The 16,945-nt window shown below is 32.0% G+C and overlaps 1 protein-coding gene across 2 annotated transcripts in view; it reads left to right on the top strand.

The window, feature by feature from the left end:
* The first annotated feature begins 12,082 nt into the window (after positions 1–12,082).
* Positions 12,083–16,945, top strand: part of LOC135133929 (probable nuclear hormone receptor HR3) — a 152,011-nt gene continuing 147,148 nt past the window's right edge. The window contains exon 1 of one of the 2 annotated variants that reach the window (XM_064062487.1): positions 12,083–12,730. The gene's annotated coding sequence lies outside the window, so the exon portion shown is untranslated. Of the gene's footprint in view, positions 12,755–16,945 lie in introns of both variants that reach the window. The other variant, XM_064062488.1, reaches the window with a different exon arrangement.

The following is a 16,945-nucleotide window of genomic DNA, read 5'->3' as shown; positions in this document are numbered from 1 at the left end:
ATATTGATAATTTTTGTTTGAACTTCCAGAGGGATCTAACTTTCACTGACCTGTCGAACCTCGGGTACAAATGATGCGGCTAAATTTAATGATACCAAACTAATGTAGATTTTATTCACTCATATTAATCTCCAAGACATCGGCGTTGTCAGATGCATAAAGCATAAACAAAAATGAATAATTCATCAAAATATTATCCTTGGAAGTGTATTTACGACATTTATTACATATTTTTTATGCTTGTAATCTTATCATTGAATTAAAAGTCATGTTCCACTATTTTATTAGCTAAAGTATAGACAAGTTAAAAAGATTCTTCTTGGTAGGCTTTTAGAAAAGATTTTATTGAAACCTTTTCACAAAAATGAGTCATTTTTTAAATTTCTTGAAATATAAAATATAGCAACAAATTTGTTTTATACCTTTAAATACACTGACCTATTCCAAAGGAAAGTTAACATTTATATTAGCATTCTATGCCGTAGATTGCGTGTAAGTTAGAGTTGTTATCCCAAATGCGACACTATTTTGCTGAAATTATTAGTATTAACATCTTTTCCATTTATCGTCAAAGATGACGTCATCAACTTTTTGGAGAGGATGAGCAGATAAAAATTCCTAGATATGCCTACTTAACATTGAAGACAGATGGTTCCAGTTTTGTATTCTATGAGCAACAGAAAATTTTGGTTTGTATGAGATGCACTCCAATAACCTTCTTAGAAACGCATTCAAAAATATTTGGTTTAATTTATCGAATGAAAAGATAAAATTCAGTAGCTTTACAGAATTAATTATTATTATTTCAGTATCAGAATTGGACCATTAGGGTGGTTATTTATAATTGACTGGCGGTTTGGTAGCCACATGTTTGACATTATTCATGTGATGGTTTAAACCTCTCGATATTTTGTGATTTTTATTTTCCTCGTAACGCTTATTTGAATTTGTGACTTCGTGATGCATAAATGAAAGATGGTTATATTAACAACCTAGAAACTTTAGATAAACTTCTTTAAAGATTGTGTTAACAGTTATATCACGTCAAAACTTGTGTAAAGTTTTAGTACAGGAACACAAACATAGTGAGCATAAAACGCTTACTCCCTGACGCGGGTGTTTAACAGATAGTGTCTACAAGTTCTGTCAAAATATGAAAGGAAATTCGTTAAATAAAAAACCGATCTTCGTAAGGTGCCTCAAGCATGCCAGCAAATTAAAAACTGGATATGGAAACCGTTACATCGGCTTATCGGTCGTGACAATAAAGATTATTTAATTTTTTTTTTTTGAAGCCTGAACCTCCACACACGCATGTGAGAGAAAAATCAGTTAGCATAAAATAATATGCTGCGAGCTAGTGAATGAGTAAATGTATTAAATTAGTAATTTTGTGCCGCAAATGCCAGATATTTATACCTCATTACAACAAATCAATTTATGAATATAATGGGAGTGAATGATAATAGGTCCGGTAGTAACGATTTGTTCTCAAAGCAGCGTGAGTTCAATGGCTTCACCGGCTTTTTATGTAGGTATATATTAAGAATTATTATAATAACAATCGCCAGATTCCTCATTAATAAAATTATAATTGGGTATACATCAGTAATGGGGTTCGCTAATTGCAAAAGTGTACTGCATTTACAATGTTCTGCAGGATAAGGCTTGCAATTAACTACTTATAAAATTAATCAAAGATCGAATTATCTTATGGTGGATTTAGGAAGCCTGGGGCTACATATTTTGATTTATTATCTTCATGTAAGGACGTGTTTGGAATATGATTATCGCAGCGCGAAAGTTTTTATATTTCGACAAGCGCTGCAAAATTATCTAATAAATAAGTGCTGCTTTTCGAACACAACAAGATAGATAAATTTTTACCCGTGAAACTGCAAACCTGAATGCTCTGAAATCTTGCAAACGTTTTAAGGTTATTGTAAAAATGGTAAATCGTTAATCAAAATTTATCCACCTCAAAACTGATGACGTCATCTCAAAATTTTGCCGAATGCGCATTCATATTTGTAGAGTTGCTTATACAGAGTGACTGAATAAAATTAATGGATGTATAACTGTAACTGTATTAACTATTTGTAACCTTGTGGGAATTTGAGATCTCCACTACAATTTATTTAATTTGAAAATTATCATAAGTGTCGGATCACTCACACTGGCTTCATAAAACAAAAGAAATTCCTCACACAAATTACATTCGTAATTTATAGTCGATACTAAACGATAACGAAATTCACCAAAACTAACCATTAGTTGAGGTATGACGTGCATAGAAAAAGCAAAACTTTGTTCCATTGTTTGCAGAACAGGACGAGTCTAATTGCAATAAAATTGCAGTTTCTGTTACACTAAGTGTCCGTTAAAAGTAAATTTTAAACGTAACTGTAACCCCTGTTTTAATAAGCGCAATTTTTAAACATGTGTAGGGCAATTAAAAAATCGCTCAGAATGCAGTTTTAGTTTTGCTTTGCGTGTTTTCTTGCTTCTCTCTTAACACATTTAACTGTAATTTTTTAACCAGTTTTACGGTATAATTGATGACACCAACAAACTTGCAAAAAAGCACGTAATAAAGAAATTAATAATTACTATATGCATAATAAATCTGCGTGGACGAGCGTTTTAGCGTGTGGATGTGTGTCTAAAACGGTACTTAATTATTTTATTTCCTCATGCCGCTAATAAGTAATATTCGAGACGTGGATGCTGTAATGGTCGGCATTTATGCAAATTTTCGAAGTTCTGTAATTTTGTTTTAACGGTAAGTGAAATCGTGAAATACACTTAAAAAATATTATTAATTAAATAAAAATTCTTCGGAAAAAAATACCGGTGAAATGTGATCACGGCTTAAAAAACGCGTTGGACTGTGATGGGTTCAGATTAAATCCAGCCGGATCTGTCACAGTATTAATTTACTGTTCACCGTACGCTCCTGGAACGAGTAGCTGGTTGTAACCGGATATGAAGAAATCTTACGACTTGATTTAAAATATTTTTATTTCTAGGGGTTTTACCCACCATATGTTTACTTAAATTTAATTTAAGTTTTAATGGAAGATGAATACCACTCAAGATGTATAGGTTATGTTTTTTGTCCTAGTTATCTGGAATGACTTAAAGGTCTCTCGGGGTACGGCACATTGAGCAACAATCTGTTTATTGCCAACGTTTTGAATACAACGTATTCTTCTTCAGGTCAACAGGAAAAACTAGACCGATGTAGCAGTTAAATTACTTACAATAATCTTACCTGAGATCACCATTTAATCAAATAAAATACGATACCGGCGGTGAATCACTGAAATTATTTATTGAATTATCACATTTTAAATAGAAAGGACAATTAAAACCTTGGGGACAATAATAGAACATTTTTTCTAGTTCACGTAACCCTGGAAATGAATAAATTGTAACTAGAAAAGCATAGCAAGAACATCGCATCTCGCGTGACGTCATTAAATTTCTGGAGAGGATGAATGAATAAATTTTTATTAATGTTCTACACAATAGACAAGAACGTATATGTGCTGTACATAAAAAAGATAGACAGATTAATTATTGTTATACATATCTTTATCAAAGTCTGTATTTTTAAGCCTACCACTGTCTTCTAAATAAGAAAGTCGTGACTAGTTACTGTTACGGTGACATACCATCAGATCTTATTTGTTTGGAGCATTCATTGTACTGCAAAGAGGAATTTGACCTGAAAATTATTATACTGTTGACTAACTCTATTTGATGCTAATTTTTTAGGGGATTCAAATTAGTTCAGGTCTCAAAGTAAACAATACTGGAGGTTAATATTGTGTTAACTGAAATATGAAGAAATTAAAACATGTTAACACGTACTAAGCAGATATGTGTATTTAATATAACATTTCAACTGTAAATCACTAGGTGCGTGCTAGTAAATCCATCAAAAACGTGTTGATATTTCTTCATATAATTTCTTTCAAGAAAATATTTAATCGTCGGTAAGATCTTCACGAATAAATTTTAGTTCTTGATTAAAATTTTTACCATTAATTATTTCCGTCTATTTTGTTATTTATTGTTATTATTTGTGCCACATTTACGTTAGCGTCCAAGTTCAGTCGATTAAAGTTGTTTTATTTATACCAGCGAACTACTGTAACGTTAATAAATTTATGGTTGAGCGCTTAAGATTTTTTGGTTTCATTTTTGATGGTCAAACAACAATAGACAATAATCTTCTCACTGCTTTTTTAACAGTTTTACTCGTAGTACAGATTTGTCGATTAATAAATTCTTTCCAAGAAAAGATTAACTGTATTTGTAAATTCATCAGCGTAGAATATAGAATTCGCTCAAATTCAGAGAACAACCTGAAATAATTATACTTTTTTCTACGTACTATTGGGAGATGGCCCAAAAAGTGTACCCTCTTTCTCCTTTCACTTTAATTGTTACTGACTTACTGATTGGTTTCTGATGTAAGAACAACTTGCTCAAGTGATTGCTTGGCCGAAATTTTAACTTAAAAACTTTGATGCTAAAGGTTTCTTTCACAGTTCAGGTAATATTAATTTAATGTGAATTTTTATTCATGGCTTCGTATCAACAGGTGGTGTTTTTTCAATTTGGTGTGTACAACTTTAAACATTCTTTTCTCCAGTCCCGATAATTTTTTCCCGGATTTTTTCAAAAATGTTTGAAAATTATTATGTTTAATAAAACTGTACACGATATAGGTCACAGTGAGATCTTTATTTGTGTTTTGCTCATAACTTATTCTGTCCACGAAAATTAAACAGAATCTGAATAATGGCAATGACTTCATACTCCACCGACAATGAGTAAATCCTGCGTCCTACAAGTCAAAATGGCAGCTGTTGCTATGGACAACACAAGCAATCAAGACTGACAAGAATGTTTTGATATTTTTAATCATATGATACCTTAATCTGAAAAGTTAGAAACTCTTGTTTTAACAAACTTTCTTTTTGAAGGTGTCAAATTTACAGCGTCATCGATATTTTCACAAAACAAGAAAACTAAAATCTCCTGCCGTGTTTTACAGCAGTTAGAGTTAAGTGAATGCTAATCGCTATGCAAAAAATTGTTCCTCTGCAGCGATGCGTGGGTTTAAAAATGAACACGGGTTTCAGAATTTTCAGTTAACGCTGTGTAAATGTCAGAATTTGATTTTGTTGTGTCACGGACAGCTTAAAACAGCGAGGCTTTTAAATTTGGTGCTCCATAAACCGTAAAACAATAAAATTCAACGGTAATCATTTCTCTTTTACGAGATGTAAGCTGTAAGTAGATTTGGATCGATCGATGATAAATGAAGTTCCAGAACAGTCAGGTATTACAGAAGAAACACGGTTTATATGAAAGTAGTTTAATAATTGGGGGTTCTATAACCAGTTTTAATTATTGTATGTAGGAACATATGTGGTTGTGTCACATTTGGAACATCTGCTTGTTTTACCTCTCAAAGTGTTGATGAAATAACTGAAAAGGGTAACATAGAAATAAATTCAGCTCATTACGTAGTATAAAATACAATTCTCCAATATTCTTAAATTTTGGTTTAGTCTCGTCAAAGTAAAGCGATAATAAATTCGCAATTCCATTTACGTTTTAGTATGCGTTTAGTTAAATTTAATTGTAAAATTATAGTTACTTATTAGATCAAAACTTCAAATTGTATCCACTTGAAGAGTGAACAGAGAAAAGGGGAGTCCTTCCTGTGATAAGTTTAGTTCGTCTTCCCCAATAATTTTACAACGAATTAAGCACCTAAAGAAGCAGAAAATAAAAGTCAGTTAATCCGTTATGGACTCGCGTGATATGAGAAAAAAATATTTATAAAGATTTCAAAGACATTCTCAGAAGAATAGTTCCATGAAAAAATTAAAAAACTGATATATGAATCCACTTTTTTATCGATTATTATCTAATGTTCCTGATTTTCCTGAAATCCAGATAATTTTGATTTTCCTCAAAATAATGTTTTGTTATATTTTTAAATCCTGAATATGAAAATGTAGGTTTTCCATTCCATTTGTGTATCTGATGGTTCCTCCAGTCAACGATTTTATTTTAAATCTCAGAAACTAAGGAATTGATTCCTTTGAAATTTTGATACCAGTATCAATATCGTCCTTGAGTGAAACTTAGAACTTCATATTTTGGCAAAACAATAACGTTAATTATACTAAAATTCACGGAATGGGACTATTTGGCGCGGCCGACTTGGCGCGGCCAACTTGGCGCGGCCGACTTGGCGCGAGCCATTTTGGCGCAAAGCCAACTTGGCGCAGGGACACTTTGGCGCAAGCCATCTTGGCGCGAGCCATCTTGGCGCGAGTACGTCGGTATATATTATAAAATATATTTATTGTTCGTACTTTGGTTGGCACCCTGTTATTTATGCTAAGTGTACGCAACCAAATACACATTTTCATTCGCACAAATTCCAATAACTAAATGATCCACGGAGCAAGAAGTTCCACGTTTAGGAGTATGTTTATAATGGGGTGCAGGGCGCGAAGCGCCCGTGTGTCCATTAAAAAGTCGACATTACCCCTCCCCGCGTTGGAGACTGTAAAAATTGGGTTATGCTAACAACGGGTGCAATTTTCGCATATTTATATCTATTTTTCTTGGTGCAAGTTCATTCGCGCCAAGATGGTTCGCGCCAAAGTGTCCCTGCGCCAAAGTGTCCCTGCGCCAAAGTGTCCCTGCGCCAAAATGTCTCGCGCCAAGTCGGCCGCGCCAAGTCGGCCGCGCCGAATTGTCCTAGACCGTAAAATTCATACTTGATGGAATTTGTACCTCAATAATGTTGTTGTTTTTATATTTATTTATCCTACTTGACCCAAACAAGATAATTTTTAAATAGATTTATTTTATTGTTTTAAATTTTTACTTCCCGACTGGCAATATTGTAAAAGGATCCATTTACATTATTTTACGGTTTATATGATACGAAAATGTCGGTTTTCCATTTCCGTCTGTTTGTCGATTGTTTATGTGTTTGTCGTCTTTTTATCTGTCTTTTGGTGATTATTCTATAGATGGTCATCTAGAATTTTGACAATTATATTTTATAAAATATGTACTTGTGGTTTATTAATTAATCTAAATTTTTTGCTGCAGATATTTAGAATTCAAAATGCTCCAAGAGTTTAAAAATTTATCTTAAAAAATAAAAACCAATTGTTCTGGAATGTTACAACCACTTTGTTATTGTAACCATGGTAAAATACTAGTCGAAATTTACGTATTTATCCCCTCCAAAAAGTTTATCTAAAAATTTTTACAAATAAATGTTATGAAGCATAGTACAACATATTTTTAGAAAAAATATAAAATTTGATTTTGCCATTTTTTTTACTATAACTCCTAAATGTAAAGAAGCAAGGTATGCGCAGGTTTCAAGTGAGTTTTTCCATAGCAAAATTTTCAAATGACGTCATATTATCAATATTGGTAAAGGCACGTATATCAGTTTGGATAGGTGTAGTGTACCTCTAATAAAAACAATACTGTTTTCTCAAAATTTCGGAAAAGTAGGGTGAAGCGTTCTTGATTTGATCAATAAAATACACCGCCTCATTCATGAATTGTTTTGAGTCACCTTGTAATTCTAAATAAGGTACCACTTATAACAATACATTTATAAATATATATCAAGTACAACAGTGGATTGTTAACGGTATCTCTGCTATTATGAGGTTCGAGAACCCGATTTTACATGGATACAAGTTCATTATTCTAGAAAACCATAAACTCAGATCAACAAGAGACGGACACAGCGGACTCTTGTTTGACAACTTACTTAGTTTTTGAATCTAAAAAAATATTTCTTAGCACTTTGCAGTTAAACTAAAAACGAGAATTCCTTGATACAAAAAAGAAGCATTCAATGCATAGTTTCGGATGAATTTTTGCAACAAAATTTTGCGATGCCGTTCTTAATTTTGGGAAACAAATACCAACCAGGGCCTTGTATTTAGTAAGCTGATGCTATATCACCAATTCTATGGAATAGGCTGTCCGAGTTCGTAAGAAATGGAATTAAACAATAGAAATTCTAATAACAATAAACAAAATCAAGGTGGATTCATTAACCCCAAGGACAGAAGCACATTATTATATAAAATTTAAATAACCTTTGTTACGCGAAATTTTGAGCAGACGTCGTCGATGATTAGACACATTTTGGTTAGCGTTTTACCATCCATACAATATTCTTACATATACAGGGTGTTCAAAAAATTGCGCATCAAATCCATAACACACTGTCCAGGAGCTTTTATGGAGAAGAGAAAAAATAAAATCTTTTGTCCAAATATAGAAGGTACAACCCTTCAAAATTTAATTTTTCTTTTCGAAATTTCACTATATATTAATTCACTATTTTGTGTTGGGTACTTGAAATCCATGGGTTTTCATTATTCAAAATAATTTTGGAGGTATCTTCATTATATTATATAACAAGAACCTTAAAAATCGTTGAATGAATCTGACAAAAGTGGCTAAATTTGTACGTTTTTTGATATATCTTTCTAATCAATATTTTGCTGTCAAATTGATGTAAGTATTTTTTTAATGATTATTCTCGAAATTAGATTTGTAAACTTAATACTGTACCGCTGAGTTGATGCACCATTTTTTGAACATCTGTTTATAAAATTTTGCAACAATCGGTACGGTAGCCTCGGAGATTATTCGTCTAATAAAAATAGGCACAGACGACAGACACACGGAATCGGATGACCTATTGTTTCAAACTTTGGGAAACGTCTAGACAACATGAAAGTAGCCATTCATTCAATGCTTGTAGTTTGTCGGAATATCATATTTTTAACAATTTTTTTTCGGTTTATCCTTGAAACTATTGAATCAATTGGCGCGAATTCAAACCATGGTTTAAGGTTATTATTAGCCTAATAGATCGTTGACTAATCAAAATTTGTCTGTCCATTCCCACCAAAATGTTGATCAAGTCACCTGAAAATAAGTAAATCCTGTTTAAAATGACAAGCAAACTGCGCTTGTATGACTATGTTTCTAGCGCAAGGAAAGTTCTGTCTTTGCTAAATAATTTTTACAGACATCCGACTTTGCTTTTGTTTCGGTAATATTATTTTCTGCGTTCGAATTTCTGAATACTAAAATTATGATCTCCATCACAAATTAACAATAAATATTATATAAACTATTTCTGAAATATAGATATTTGTTGTGCTTTAAAGATAAGGAATGTTCATCGTAAATAGCTTTACAGAAATTTTTACTTCCCGAGCGAAAGCAGACTATCTGCTAATTTCATATTTTCTCCACGTTTCATAACTCCCAGAGTGTGAAAAATTAGGTCCCCCGTATTCGTGGTCTATAGTTTGTTGGCGACTTTGATTGATAGATAATAATAATCTGAAACTAGCCTGCTTGTTGAGAAATCGATTCGATGATGCTATCTCAAAATTTTGCCTAGTACCTAAATCCTGTTCAAATTTTAGAAACTGACAGGGATTTTGCAATTGTGCTCCGCCCTTCAGTCTAACAACCAGTGAAACATTCATCACAATTGAGATAGGGCGGGTGGGTGGGGCTTATATTTTATTTTTTTTTAATATACGTAGTCTTCCTTTCACAACAAGAAACTTCGAATATGTTCAAAATGGTAAATTTTTGTTGGAAAATATGGATTTTGTAATTTTTTTTCTTTTTCTTTTTATTTATTAATTTATTTTTTCTTAAGATATACCGGGTGTCTGGAAAATGGCGGATTAACTCTCCGTTAGGCTCTTAGCAATCACCTGGTGAGTCTGGGAAAAATAGTAAAAAAAATCCCTCTCACATTTTGGTGGAGTTATATTGATTTTAAAATTGGTTCTCTTGCTACGTTTAACAACTGAACACTATATTCATTATCACAATAACTAATAATAAAACTTTTAGTTAATATTTCTCTCGCTCACGACCATGTTTAATTACCATTTCAGTTAGAATGTACAAAGATATGGTTGTGTTGTTTTTCTAATAATTTGATAAAATTCCATTTGACAACAATGTTTGCCTGATAGTTATAAAGCGAAGGTACAAATGAGCAAAAATCGAATAAGCAGTTAAAAATGTTTGACGTATCAAAAATTGTCAAAGCTTTCAAAACCCATAGAATCAAAACCCTACGTTTAAAATGTTTGGAGTTAATTTTAGGTCTCCTGGAGTTTTTCGGATTTCTTATTGTCGGATAAATTTAAAGAAATTTGCCGTTTTGTTGCTGGATGAACTTGTAAAAATCTTTTGAGCTTTTAGTGTTTTATTTTTTACGAATTTGAAAGTCTTGTGTGCTGCAGTGTTTTTTTTTTAATTCTGGAGAGTTTTAGGTACCCATGGTGTATTATTTTGGGAGGCCATGGAGATTTTTTTTTGTAAATTATTTAAAATAATTTTTGAGGAATTTGGTGTTCTATTTTTGGAAAATTCTGACCTGACCTGTTTTTGAGTTATTTTGGAAGAATTTGAAAGCGCTTTGGAGCCTCTAGTGTCTTTTCTTATAATAATTTAATCAAATTTTTTAGAGCATACGTCATTTGCTAAAATCAGTAGCAGACATTAGACCGGCTCACCCACCTTCTCTTTTCTGAGAGGGTATGTCATTTGCCAAAATCACTCTTATCTTACCAAACGCTGATGACTAACTTTTACAAAAAATGATCAAAATTTGGAAACATTACGAGGTTATTTATATGTATAAGGCAGGAATTTTGAACATTTTCTCTAGTGTTTAGTTGGTTATGCTTTAATGGATTTTTCTTTTGTTGGTTTTCTTTTTGTTTATAGTGTTGATAAATATCTTATTAAATGTTTACTTTTGGTTCATCTATTAATGAAAAATAGCAGCTTGTTTTATTAATAATAATGCACAACGATTAATGACTACTGGTTGTTATGGTTATTGTTCCCAAAAAAAAATAAAAAGTGGATTTCAGTCACCATCGTTATTAAGAAATCAGAAAGTAAACCGGAGGTATTCACGGATTAGGTGCGTGCAGTGTTGCCAATTTTTCTTTTGTAAAATTAGTTTTTTTTTGTAATCTACATCATAAAGATTTTTTTTTGGGACTCCTGAAACCCGCCATTTTCCAGACACCCGGTATATGTATTTTTTTTTATCTTATTATATCTGTGGTTTACAAATTGCCTCAATTTTTTGCCTTAACCATCTAGATTTTTGAACAAATTTAAAAATTTTATAATAACTTTTTACAATTTAATTTAGAACTGCAACACTGAATGCCCTGAAAAGCCTTGCAAATGTTTTAAGGTTATCATAAGCATGGTAAATTATTAATCAAAATTTATCTGTTTATACCCCTCAAAAAAATTTTACTTGGTAAATCCTGTCTAAAATATCCAAAATATTATGAATTATGAGTATACACTTGTACCAGTACATGAATATTTTTTAGAATTGCTTATACAAACACGAAATACAGTCTTTATAAAAAATGACTAACTATGATTCCATTTTTAGTTTTTAAAAATCGTCATTTCGATTTGTAATTTCCAGTTTTAGTGGTTCGTTCTCTAAAATCCGGACAGCAGTTAACCTTGAATTCGATAATTCGCAACATCTATTGTAGTGTTCTGCATTTTATATTTTCTAGTGTTATATCTTGATTTGGTCTGACTAGTCACTAATCATTTTGTATATTTTAATCTATACATGTGTATACTTCTTCTACTACTTCTACTATTGATGTTGCTGTAGATGTGGAAGATCTACAAAGTACAACGAAAATTTAAACTGTGGTTCAAAAAAATGTACCTAAAGGTCATATTATACTTCCCGAAGCACAATATAACAAATCCAGTTTCTTAGATCAATTATGATTTTTAAGGTAAGTTCAAGAAGTAACTTATTATAATTTATAATTTTATTCATTCGTGTTTAAATTCTTCTGTTTATTTTTTACATGATGTTTCATACAAAATTCAACGGTTGTACTTATTTGGAGAATGGGTTAAAATCTAAATAATAAACAATCAATTAACATAAGAAATATAATCCATAACCTAACAAAGATCGTGTACCCGACACCAATTTACATCTGTGAAACAAAGTACGAATTAAATGTCTTTTTCAGCCTGAAATCCTCCGCCAGCATCTCGCCGCAGCCCCCAAATGCCAGCCTTCCCTCGCACACGACTCCTCCTGGCAGGCTTCCATCCATCTCCTGCAGCGCCGCGGCGTCGCCTGCGGCCGCAGGAGGCGCGCCTGCCGGCTCGGCGTCCGCCACGTGCAAGAACCGTTGCAGCAGCATCAGCAGGAGGAGCAGAAGGTCGGCTCTTCTTCGCTGTGAGACCCAGTGACGTTGTCCATACACACAGTCCTGTAAGCTAACTGCTCTTGTACCGCTAACCGGCGTTCCGTTAGTCGGCGGTGTGTCAGTGACCTCTGGTGCCTCCTCACCTGGCCCGTAGCCGTTCAGTTACTGGCGCACCGCGCAACAACAGGTGCGTTTACAACCCGCTCCCAAACGAAGTGTGTGTGTGAAAGCTGCCACCCCCGGCTCTATGGGGGAGGAATCGCGACGACCCCCGACATACGAGTAGCAGTGCGCGCTCTTTGAATCAGTGCCGGTGGCTGCAGGACACGTGAGTGAGAAGGGTGTTCATGCAGGACTATAAACATTGCCAAGGATAACAGTGATTCTTCAAGGTAGCGGATGGCTTTTTCTGCACTGTGAGGACTAGTAAACATAAGAAAGGACTTTATAAACGGGATACATGTATTTGTTTTTTTTTTTGTTTTTGCTTTTTATTCGGAGATGCATTTGGAACTGCACCAATAACAAAACAAAATGCGAAAAATAGAGTAGAAATTATCGTGAAGGAATTAAATTTAAAAAAAATCTAAAAATAAAGCAAGAATAAAAATTTTGCACATTGGGGTTATATTTTGGAAAATGCATTTGTCGCTGACGCTGTCAAAGTTATGATGTCATCGGTGTTTTGTATAATGAGTCTTTTTACTACATATTTTAATGATCATAATCAATTAGATAAGTATAACAAAGTATAAAACAAAATCAAAATGTACTAAATAACTTATCTTCCGAACATGTAAAAATGTAACTCAGTTTTTCGGTTTGCTTCATTTTGATAACATTTTTTTTTCAAAATTAACAGTACCTTTTAAATTATTTCTTATTATTTTCGTTTTCAAAAAATATTCAATTTTTCCTTAAAATATGTTCATGCTAAAACTAGTCGATGCCTCGAAACATCTGGGGGAAGTACCATAATGTGGTCATTTTGACAAATGTCAAATTCCAGATATTTGTGGAATTTCACAATTCGTAGAATACGGAAAGTTAGGTTTACCATTTCTGTCTGTTTGTGACTTATGTCATCTGGGTGCCAAAAATTTACTGTTTAGATAATCTCCAAAACGTTCGAAATTTGGCTCCACTTGAGTAAAATAATCGTCCAGTTCAAAAATTGTTGGTAGAATATTAAAACACTGACAAATAATAAAACATTAACCAAACTTTATTTAGTCATTCCTTCGACAAAAATTGTAATGTCATTTCAGAGAATTATTATTGAAGAAACCTTTACTGAAAAGCGTGTCACATTGTCCTACTGAAATAAGTATATGTACAGGGTGAGTCAGTTAAATAACTTTTTCATTTATTAGTTAAAAGTATAATGATATTAAATTTGCAAATGGAGTATATTCCTGCTTTAAAAAAATAATGAAAAAGAGTATATTGCAGAAATACCATTTAACTTTTTTGTTTATCAGATTTTGCGGAAAAAAAATAAAAAAAATTGCTTTATTAGCTCCACTATTTTATATTCGCAAATTATTGCAATTTTTCTTAAAAAAAAAAAAAATATCTTCGACTAACGTTTGCTAGTGCAACTTGACGTAAAATTTTGTAAATTGTTCAGAAAAGCATTATTTACGTAAGAAAACAAACCGCAGAATGTGTTTTAAGAAAATATTATTATACAAAAATAAAAAAAATGATATCAACAATATTAAACATTGAACTTTGAAGAGTATTTTTTTCTCAATTTTATAGTGAAATACAAATTCAGATAAATTAAAAAAAAATGTGACGATTTTTTAAATTATTATTTTGCTTTCTATTAATTATTTCATGTTAATGAAGTATGAAATTACCATAGGTTCATAAATAAAAAAATTATTCGACTTGTCCCTTTTTAGCTAACTCACCCTGTATATTAGTGGTTAACTTCACGACTATTTTTATAGTCATCAACTTGATTCACAAGAAAATGGGCGATGCATTTATAAAAACAATGATCCAACAAATTCCCTATGAATCAATTATCATTTAGTTACAATGAAATAAATCAATCAGAGAAGCGACCGCCATTTTGTTGATTCAACATGAATATGAATATATTTGAAAGAGTAGATGTCGCCATATCAGAGAGTTATTTATTAAACTTTATTTAAAATGTGCATTCGTAAGTGCCGGTTTTGTCATGATTTAGAATTTTCGGAACAAAATAAATTGTCTTAAGAAATAAAACATACTAACTAAAATGTGTGTTTCTTCCTCTAAAAACGAATACCATTTGTGGTTTCGTTCCCAGTTATATTGTTTAAAAATCCTTTTTTAGAAATTAGTTGATTGTTTACAGGATGTTTAAAAACCAAAATTGTGTATGCTACTTCTAAGAATATCTTATATATATTATATATGTGCTGGTGGTGTTTCCGAGGCGAGGGAAGTTTCACGTACCTTTCAAATAACTTAGGTAGTGTATCTTTACAGTTCATCTAACTTCCTAAAATTATATACCACTGATGAATACTTTATATTGTTTGTAAAATACGCAGTAAAATAAAGACTGCCGCAATAAAATATGTCGATGACTTCACATCGACTACAAAATTCCAAATATGTTTCAAAATTGCCCGCGGGTTTATGTAGTTTTAACAAATGAGTTCCATATTTTACGGGGTCCTTGACTACTTTTGCTATTATGACTACAGGGTCACGAAAAAAGAATGGGATTAAATGTTTTAAATGGTTCAGGGTTCTCATCGAAGAGTGTAGTACCATCATGTCTTACTTAGATGTTTTTAAAGCTATAAAAAGTATCTAAGCAATTTTAAAGCAAAAACAAATATCTTACTTTGTTCTCAATATATCATTATTAAATAACTGCCAACCATCTGTCTTCATTAGTAATTCATTTAACGTATTGTAATCTAAAACATCTGTAGTTAGACAATTTTTCACACTACTAATTCCTTTTATAGTCAGTAATATATTACAATCTGGTTCTTTTTCAAACAAAACAAAAAAAAAAAATGCTTGATATCTAGTGGGCCAAACATTTTGTTTGTAAGGTGGTACTACTGACAGATTGTCAAGTTTAATTTGAAACGTTCTATGATTGTGGTATTTGACGTATTAGAATTTTAGGTTAAGTGATGTACAGGAAGTTCCAATTGATTTAAAAAATCCATGACCTACTAGATATAAAATATTTATGAAAACCGTGTATCTAATTCATAAAAAAAACGCTCTTTGTTTTAGTAAGAATTTAGAGTTCATCAGCAACAATTTAAAAATAGACTAAAGTTGATTAGACAAAAGATCCTTGGCCGCCGAAGTACAATAAAATAAATAAAAGTTGTGTTGGATGATCAAGTATCGGAGCTTGCCATGACTCATGGGATTTTCAATAATTTCAGAATGCAATATTTCATTTATTAACAGACCTACTTTTGTAAATTTTAACTATAACCTGTCCACATGTTTCTCTAAATAACACAACAGAGTTTTTTTTTAAACAGCGTATCGTCGTCTTTTTTTATCACTTTGGTGAAATTTTTCATCACGTGTTTTTAAAAATCAATATCTCTTATCATTTATGAAAGTTTCATGACGCAGTTTTCACCACTGTTTTTAGCTTACCGAACTTTGGAATGACAATGACATCATGCCTTTTTTGCAGAGATTAATAAAGAAATTTTGATTAGCGCTTGACTATCCACACAATAATTCCAAAATATACCTAGAATTTCTTAATAATCTGTTTAATAGTTGGCAGATCACTTATTTAAGTCGCTAATAGAAGCATGACAGATAAATTGAAATGGGAAACCTACTTTTCCATAGTTTATGGGCTGCAAAACGTCTAGAAAACATTAAATTAGCCATTAGTCACATAGACTCTGTTATAATATTTCCCTAGCTTACATCCCGGAAATAGAAATCTATCATATTATTTGCACAGTTCTTCCATCGTCTTTGAAGCGTGGCCTTTACATGTAATGAGTGTACATAAATATGAATTTTAATATACTTAGTTACGCATTCAGTGCTGGATAAATTGTTATTCAATTGATAAGATAAATCCCTCCATACAGTAAATTTTTGCGAAAGCCTGTGCAAGCAGTTCTGAAAAATAAAAACACTGAAATATAAGCAACACCGCATCCCCCTGCATTTTTCAGTACGAATTTTTTTAAGCAAATTTAGAACGACGATATCATCTTTCAGGAAAGAATAAATCAATAAATTTTAGTTAATGTTCTGTGATTCCTAAATTAATCTTAACGTCTTCTCAAAGTTTCTAAGAAATCCTTGCGTAAAAGATCAGATAAATTGTAAAATTTGCATTTAAAGTAATAATTTTTGAGAAATTGAACCGAAAAACGGACACCTATTTTTGTCAAATTTGTTGAATTGGCACTGGAAAACAGAATTTTCATTGGCAAATTTACTTTCAATTAAAATTTTAGATGAATACAGTCATCCTCTTAAAAAAGCTACATATTAACATAAATAATGCTTGCATAAAAATGATTTCGAAATATTATCTAGCGGATTTCTGCAAGATGAATTTCCTGCAGGATCCTTGATTAGTCGTTTTAAAAGCA

This window comes from Zophobas morio, unplaced genomic scaffold, assembly GCF_036711695.1.
Source record: "Zophobas morio isolate AGI-343-1 ecotype UQ-CSIRO unplaced genomic scaffold, CSIRO_AGI_Zmor_V1 ptg000023l, whole genome shotgun sequence".
In the NCBI taxonomy this organism is placed as follows: Eukaryota; Metazoa; Arthropoda; class Insecta; order Coleoptera; family Tenebrionidae; genus Zophobas; species Zophobas morio.
The sequence above is the reverse complement of the archived record's forward strand: the minus strand, read 5'-3'. Positions and strand labels throughout refer to the sequence as shown.